The sequence below is a fragment of the Heptranchias perlo genome, chromosome 27 (assembly GCF_035084215.1).
Source record: "Heptranchias perlo isolate sHepPer1 chromosome 27, sHepPer1.hap1, whole genome shotgun sequence".
Lineage (NCBI taxonomy): Eukaryota > Metazoa > Chordata > Chondrichthyes > Hexanchiformes > Hexanchidae > Heptranchias > Heptranchias perlo.
Window position 1 is genome coordinate 4,518,529 of NC_090351.1, and position 9,282 is coordinate 4,527,810.

Here is a 9,282-nt window from a genome sequence, read left to right on the forward strand (position 1 = left end):
GGAAGACCGAAGCCATCGTCTTCGACCCCCCCCCCGCCACTCTGTTCCCTCGCCACTGATTCCATCCCCTCCCTGGCCACTGGCTCAGGTTGAACCAGACTGTTCGCAACCAAGGCGTCCTATTTGACCTTGAGCTGAACTTCTGATCCCATATCCTTTCTATCACAAAGACCACCTACATCCACCTTCATATCATCGCCCATCTCTGCCCCTGCCTCAGCCCATCTGCTGCTGAAACCCTCATCCATGCCTTTGTCACCTCTTGACTCAACTATTCCCAATATCCTCCTGACCGGCCTCCCATCTTCCACCCTCCATAAACTTGAGTTCATCCAAAACTCTACTGCCAGTATCCTCTCCTGTACCTAGCTCCATCCGCCCAGCACCCCTGTGCTTGCTGACGCACTTTGGCTCCTGGACGCCAAACACCTTGATTTCAAAATTCTCATCCTCGTGTTCAAATCCCATCATGGCCTTGCCCCTCCCTATCTCATAACCTCCTTCAGCCCACAACAACCCCAGAACCCTCTCTTCCTCTAACTTTGGCCTCTTGTGCATCCCCCGCCTCCCCCCCCCCTCCCCCCCGCTTCCATTCGCTCCTCCAATGATGGCCAGAAATCTAATCCAAAGAAAGCAACCCAGAAAAGCTGTCCTACTTCTGAAGATGGAAAGGAGTGGCTGCAACTTAATGAGACAGCTATGAAGATGACGCAAGAAGAAGGGTGGTCGTTTTTAGAGCTGAGGACCATCTTTCAGCAATATAGCTGGCTGGATGGAGGTGGCAGAAAAAGTCAACCCTGTCTCACCTGAGCACTGAACCTGGGAGCAGGTGAGCAACACATTTGCTAATATCAGGAAGGGTCAGGTGACACCAGGGGTGCAGACCACCTCACCGGCCATGTACCGATACCGTCGCCCACATCCCAAGACCAAATATGAGAAAGTTTGTTTGCTGGAGATTCCTAGCGCTCCTCCATGGAAAAGAAAATGTTTTTCCGATCTCGGCATAGTCAACAACAACTTGTATTTATATAGCGCCTGTAATTCGGTAAAACATCCCACGGCGCTTCACAGGAGTGTAATCAGACAGAAATTGACACAGAGTCAAAGAAGGAGACATTAGGACAGGTAATCAAAAGCTTGGTTAAAGAGGTACGTTTGAAGGAGCGTCTTAAAGGAGGAGAGAGAGGTGGAGAGGCAGAGAGGTTTAGGGAGGGAATTCCAGAGCTTAGGGCAGCTGAAGGCACGGCTGCCAATGGTGGAGGAAGGAAGTGGGGGATGCAGAAGAGGCCAGAATTGGAGGAATGCAGAGTTCTTGAAGAGCTGTAGGGCTGAAGGAGGTTACAGAGATAGGAAGAGGTGAGGCCATGGGGCGATTTGAACATGAAAATGAAAACTTTAAAATCGAGACGTTGCTGGACCGGGAGCCAATGTAGGTCAGTGAGCACAGGGATAATGGGTGAATGGGACTTGGTGCGAGTTAGGATACAGGCAGCAGAATTTTGGTTGAGTTCAAGTTTATGTGTATTATCCTGTTTTTTTATTATTTATTCTCAGCATGTGGGCATCGCTGGCAGGGCTGGCATTTATTGCCCATCCCTAGTTCCTCAGAGAAGATGGTGGTGGGCCTACTCCTTGAACCACTGCAGTCCATGTTTGTAGTGATTTGATACAATTGAGAGGCTTGCTGGGCCACTTCAGGGCAGTTAAGGGTCAACCACGTTCGTGTGGGATTGGAGTCGTGTATAGGCCAGACCTGGTAATGACGACAGGTCTCCTTCCCTAAAGGACATTAATGAATCAGTCGGGTTTTTATGCCAAACCGACAGTTTCATGGTAACATTTACTGATACCTGCTTTTTATTTCTAGATTTTTAAAAACTGAATTCAAAGTCTCAAACTGCCATGGTGGGATTCGAATTCATGTTCTCCAGATTATTAACACAAACATTACGCTACTATACCCAGAATAACACATACCAGCCTGAATATTATCTTGTATGTGACTCACTTTAGCCTGGGTCTTATCTTGTGTATAACATACTTATGTTGTATTATCCTTCCTGCTACTGTCACATTTCAGAAACTTTGACCATTTTTCCACAGAAAAAAAAGTTACTTTTAAATGTTTCGGTTTAAAGCAAAGTGTATTCACAAAAATTTATTAAAAAGCACTGAGACAATAGGTGGTTAAAGTGCTAATGAGCTGAGCTTTGATGTTGTTTCCCCATAGTCGGTAAATAATAAGCAATTCAGTAACTTATCTCAGCAATCGATAAACAGCTCACACCATTGTGTTGCGAACTCTCTGTTCCCTTCTAGCTGTGATCACCAGGAGTTAAAAAATAAGGATAAAGATACAAGCAGTCAGTCAGTCAGGGCCAGCTTAGTCTGCAATGTCAGTCGTGATCCTCACCCACCTCCAGCTGGAAACCTCACCCACTCGGAACCAGGAACCTCACGCCCCTCCAGCCAGGAATCTCACCCACCTCCAGATGGAAACCTCACCCACTCCCACCCAGGAACCTCACCCACTCCCACCCAGAAACCTCACCCATTCCCACCCAGGAACCTCACCCATTCCCACCCAGAAACCTCACCCATTCCCACCCAGAAACCTCACCCATTCCCACCCAGAAACCTCACCTATTCCCACCCAGAAACCTCACCCATTCCCACCCAGAAACCTCACCCACTCCCACCCAGGAACCTCACCCACTCCCACCCAGAAACCTCACCCATTCCCACCCAGGAACCTCACCCACTCCCACCCAGAAACCTCACCCATTCCCACCCAGAAACCTCACCCATTCCCACCCAGAAACCTCACCCATTCCCACCCAGAAACCTCACCCATTCCCACCTAGAAACCTCACCTATTCCCACCCAGAAACCTCACCCATTCCCACCCAGAAACCTCACCCACTCCCACCCAGAAACCTCACCCATTCCCACCCAGGAACCTCACCCATTCCCACCCAGAAACCTCACCCATTCCCACCCAGAAACCTCACCCATTCCCACCCAGGAACCTCACCCATTCCCATCCAGAAACCTCACCCATTCCCACCCAGAAACCTCACCCATTCCCACCCAATTTCCTCACCCACTCCCATCCAGGAACCTCACCCACTCCGAACCATGAACCTCACCCACTCCCACCCAGAAACCTCACCCACTCCCATCCAACAACGTCACCCTCTCCAAACCAGGAACCTCACCCACTCCAAACCAGGAACCTCACCCACTCTGAACCATGAACATCACCCACTCCAAACCAGGAACCTCACCCACTCTGAACCATGAACATCACCCACTCCAAACCAGGAACCTCACCCACTCCCACCCAGGAACGTCACCCACTCCAAACCAGGAACCTCACCCACTCCCACCCAGGAACCTCACCCACTCGGAACTAGGAACCTCACCCACCACTAGTATGTATCAGAAAATCACTGGTGTTCTGCCCACAATTTTCTGATATGCGTTGAGATGGTACACTCACTGCTGGTGCACACTCAGAAATGACCCCTACAGGAGTGACAAAGAAAAGATGTTGCTGTCTGGAAAGGTTGAAAGTAATAAAGAGGCTGAGAAAGAACACGGGGAAATGATGGGATGGAATGGGCAGGTTTAACTTCAAGGGCTGTTACAACAAGAGAGAGAGTTGAAGTCGACAACATCCCCGTGATAGGTCAGTGAGAGATGGCTTCCTTCATGCGTGTCCCTTCTTCCAATGTCGTTTATGTGGGTCTGATCATCCATCGGACACTGCCACCATGATAGGCTTTGCAAGAGGGAAACCATCTTTGAAGGCTATTGGATTGCAACTTACAGGAGAACAGATGTAGCATTGGACTAGGTTCAGAAAATCTTACTGTTACTTCTGTCTCTAGGTAGGAAGAGTATATGTACCATTATGGGTTCAATGATGTGCAGCCTTTCCATGGCAGTAACAAGAGATTTCTGTGGATGAACAGATGGATTTGAGTTCAGCTGTTTTGTTTGGTTGTACGGAGTGCAGTGTGCTAAAACAGGCTTAATTAGGAGTGACCTTGGGTTTTATTCCAGCATACCCTGTGAACTGGTGTACACATTCAGAACCTCTATCTGTATCTCAATCAACCCTTTTCTTGTAACCAACTGTGTGTGTCACTCAGCAGTAAAAGAGGCGGGTCAGGTCTCCTGTCTGATCTCTTGGGTAAGATCTATGGCACACTGACAGAGAGAGTTACAAAGCATTATATAGAGATCAGTATACATACAGGAAAGATGTGATTGCACTAGAGAGGGTACAGAGAAGATTTACAAGGCTGTTGCCAGGACTGGAGAAAGTTGGCTATGAGGAAAGATTTGATAGGCTGGGGTTGTTTTTTTTGGAACAGAGGAGGCTGAGGGGAGATTTAATTGAGGTGTATAACATTTTGAGGGGCCTAGATAGAGTGGATTGGAAGGAGCTATTTCCCTTAGCAGAGAGGTCAATAACCAGGGGGCATAGATTGAAAGTAATTGGTAGAAGGATTAGAGGTGAAATTTTTTCACCCAGAGGGTGGTAGGAGTCTGGAACTCACTGCCTGAAAGGGTGGTAGAGACAGAAACCCTCATTGCATTTAAAAAGTACTTGGAGTGCCGTAACCTACAAAGCTACGGACCAAGAGCTGGAAAGTGGGATTAGGCTGGATAGCTCTTTTTCGGCTGGCACAGACACGATGGGCCAAATGGCCTCCTTCTGTGCCGTAAATTTCTATGATTTCTTTGATCCAGAGGAACATAGGAAGAGGAGTAGGCCATTTAGCCCCTTGAGCCTGTTCCGCCATTCAATGAGATCATGATTGATCTGTGACCCAACCCCATATACTCACCTTAGCCCCATATCCCTTAATACCTTTGGTTAACAAAAATCTATCAATCTCAGCTTTAAAATTAACAATTGAGCTAGCATCAAATGTTTGTGGAAGAGAGTTCCAAACTTCTACCACCCTTTGCATATAGAAGTGTTTTCTAACTTCACTCCTGAAAGTCCTGGCTCTAATTTTTAGGCTATGTCCTCTAGTCCTAGACTCCCCAACCAGCAGAAATAGTTTCTCTATCTACCCTATTAGTTTCCTTGGGGTGTCCGGCATGCTATCCTCTTCCTCTACTGTAAATACTGATGCAAAGTAATTATTTAACATGTCCGCCATTTCCTTATTTTCATTTACAACATCACCATTATCAGTTTTTAAGGGGCCTTCATTGCTCTTGACCACCCTTTTTCTCCTGGTAAAATTGGAAAAATATTTTGTGTTGATTTTGATATCCCTTGCAAGTTTCTTTTCATACTCCCTCTTTGTAGCTCTTACTATCTGTTTTGTCACCCTTTGCTGTTCTTTGTATCTCTTCCAGTCGCCAGGATCTGTGCTATTTTTTGTATTTTTGTATGCTTTTTCTTTTAGTTTTATGTTGTCCCTTACCTCTTTTGTCATCCATGGCTTTTTTTTTGACAAGTAGAGCTCTTGCCCCGTAGGGGTATAAACTGGCTCTGTATCACGTTAAATTCTTTTTTGAACACCACCCACTGATCTTCTGTTGTTTTACCCATTAACAGATTTGTTCAGTTTACTGTGGACAGTCTCTGCCTCATCTCATTGAAGTCGGCCTTACCTAAATTTAGAATCTTATAGCTGTTACAAGTTTCTCTTTTTCAAACAAAACTTTGAACTCAATCATATTATGATCACTATTAGATAAATGTTCATGCACCGTTAAGCTGTTAACTAAATCGGGCTCATTAGTCATTATTAAATCTAATATGGCCTGCTCCCTTGTTGGTTCTCGGACATATTGTTGCAGAAAGCTGTCCTGAACACTCAGGAAATTTGCTACCTTTCTGACATGTGCTTGTCTGCTTATCCCGATCTATATGAAAGTTAAAATCACCCATTAAATCCACTCTGCCTTTGCTACATGCTTGTCTAATTTCTGCATTTATACGTTCTGCCACTTCACAGCTGCTACCAGGGGGCCTATACACAACTCCCACTACAGTCTTAAATCCTTTTCTATTTCTTAATTCTACCGAAAATATTTTTCTATTATTCGTTCACGGGATGTAGGCGTTGCTGGCATTTATTGCCCATCCCTAATTGCCCTTGAGAAGGTGGTGGTGAGCCGCTTTCTTGGAACCGCTGCAGTCCGTGTGGTGAAGGTTCTCCCACAGTGCTGTCAGGTAGGGAGTTCCAGGATTTTAACCCAGCGACGATGAAGGAACGGCAATATATTTCCAAGTCGGGATGGTGTGTGACTTGGAGGGGAATGTGCAGGTGGTGTTGTTCCCATGTGCCTGTTGCCCTTGTCCTTCTAGGTGGTAGAGGTCGCGGGTTTGGAAGGTGCTGTCGAAGAAACCTTGGCGAGTTGCTGTATTGCATCCTGTAAATGGTACATACTGCAGCCATGGTGCACCGTTGGTGAAGGGAGTGAATGTTTAGGGTGGTGGATGGGGTGCTAATCAAGCGGGCTGCTTTATCCTGGATGGTGTCGATTTTCTTGAGTGTTGTTGGAGCTGCACTCATCCAGGCAAGTGGAGAGTATTCCATCACAATCCTGACTTGTGCCTTGTAGACGGTAGAAAGGCTTTGGGGAGTCAGGAGGTGAGTCACTCGGCGCAGAATACCCAGCCTCTGACCTGCTCTTGTAGCCACAGTATTTATGTGGCTGGTCCAGTTGAGTTTCCGGTCAATGGTGACCCTCAGGATGTTGATGGTGGGGATTCGGCAATGGTAATGGCGTTGAATATCAAGGGGAGGTGGTTGGACTCTCTCTTGTTGCAGATGGTCTTTGCCTGGCACTTATCTGGCGTGAATGTTACTTGCCACTTATCAGCCTAAGCCTGGAGGTTGTCCAGGTCTTCCTGCATGCAGGCACGGACTGCTTCATTATCTGGGGGGTTGTGAATGGAACTGAACTCTGCCTCCACTGCCTGCTTACCTCTCATTATATCTGCTCTCATCATTGAAGTAATTTCATCCTTAATCACTAAGGTTCCTCCTCCCCCTCTATCAGTTTCCCTATCCTTCCTATAAACCTTATATAACCTGGTATATTCAGCTCTCAGTCCTGTCCGTCTTACAGTCATGTCTCAGTAATGGCTACCATGTCGTTACCCTCTAAGTTGAATTTGCGCCTGCAATTCATTCAATTTGTTCCTTATATTCCGTGCATTTGTATAAAGAACGTTTATTTGGGCCACACACCCGAACCTGTCCTTCTGCTCTAATGTTTTTCTCACATTTATTTCTCTCTCCTAATTTAGTTATTGTATATCTTTTAGTTTTCCCTTTACCTGTAGTGCTTAAAGCAGATTTTCTGACTATCACTCTACTTTCTTCCTTTTCGTTTGTTTTAGAATTATTATTTATAATACCTTTTCCACCTAAGCCCTCTCCCACACCACTCCTTCAGCCACGTGTTCACCTCCCTAATCTGCTTGTCGCCACGCCAATTTGCACTTGGCTTGGGTAATAATCCAGAGATTATAACCCTTGAGATCCTGGGTTTTTAAAATTTGGCTCCTAGCTCCTGGTACTCTCTGAACAGGACCTCTTGCCTACTTTTTCCTATGTTGTTGGTCCCAACATGGACCACAACTGGATCTTCCCTCTCCCTCTCCAATATCCTTTCAAGCCGGATTGAGATGTCCCACACCCTGGCACCAGGTAGGCAACAGACGATGTGAGACACTCGATCCTGCTTACAAAGAACACTATCTATCAACCTAATTATTGAATCCCCTACAACTACCACATCATGCTTCTCCTCCTCTTCCCCTCAGTCTCTGGGAGTTACAAAGTATTATATAGAGATCAGTATACATTCAGAAGGAGTTACAGCACATTATATAGAACTCATATACACTCAGAGGGAGTTACAATGTATTGTATAGAGATCAGTATACATTCAGAGGGAGTTACAAAGCATTATATAGAGATCGGTAAATACCACAAACGATTCCACAGAGGGTACACCTACAGGTTGCAGCAATGAAGCAAGATGCCGTTAATATGTAAATCTGCTTTAACAGCAAAGCCCTTTGGGTGATATCACCTGTTATCTGGACAGATGAGAGAAAGTCTTACAACCCATCCAAAGTGCAAGAAATAATTTGGATCCTGGGAAGGAGCTGAGCTTTTATTTGAATCTGTAAATTCAGGCCAGCAAACATCCCATGTTTAAAATTCTGTGCGTGTTTGACAGGCTGATGCAATTGTGAAAGGTACATAGTTTGACTTCAAAGGGATGGATTGTATATCTCCGGTAGCATGCTCCCAATTCACCAGCTGAGTCCATTAAAATAGGGGCTGGAGACTGTGGAAGTTATACTCATCACAGGGTCCAGGTTGAAATCAGTAGGTTCTGAAGCATTGCATCTTTTATACTTGAAAACAGAATAAGTTAAATGTTCTGTAAAAGTGGATGCAAACTGTTTTTTTTTGTGTATCTGTTATTTGTAATAAATTTGTTCCACAGTTTATAGCCTAAGGCATGGTCTGATGAGTGTTTATTTGCCTACTTTCTTAAGTATAGGAGAGCCACAAGAGGACGCAATGTATTCAGTAAGCTAAATAATAAGTTTGTGTTTGACCCCTGATCTCGCTACATTATTGGATTATATAGGCACACTCCGGTTCATAATGGGGTGAAGTTAACTTACAGCTATTAAGCACAAGAAATCAGTAAAATCCCCAAAAACTTAGGAGATGCCACGTTGGGCCAACTGTTTAGGTCTTTCTGGAGGAATGAGCAAAAATTGTTTTCCTCTATCTTATGATACTGAAACCAGAAGAGATATCTGAGAGGGAGTTAAAGGCTCATTTGAACAAAGTTTTTGATTAAGTTCTAAACTCTTAAAATGAAGCTGGTCATTGAAACTTTGAGACTGAATTGTAGCCCTCCCTACTATCTGTGAAATGTGTTGGTGTGGTGTGAGATTCTGTCTGCTCTTTTGAAAGGGAGTCTAATTTTAGCATGTCTCAGTAGATGCAGCAGCTCATGTATTGGAACAGCTGTTTCAAAGTGAAACTGAATCTGGTACAGATGTCCCTTGAGCCACATTTAGGTTAATGCCCAGCGTATGTTCAGTTACAGTGAATCCTGCACTGGAAAAGTACATAGGATTTAACACGTCGTAACCAACTGTACACTAAGTTCTCATGATTGTACCCTACTCCTACCTACCAAGAGTGTCTGGTTACACCCAGAATTGTTACCCGCCTTGTATTTGGCCAGACAGTCTGGCCCCAAAAA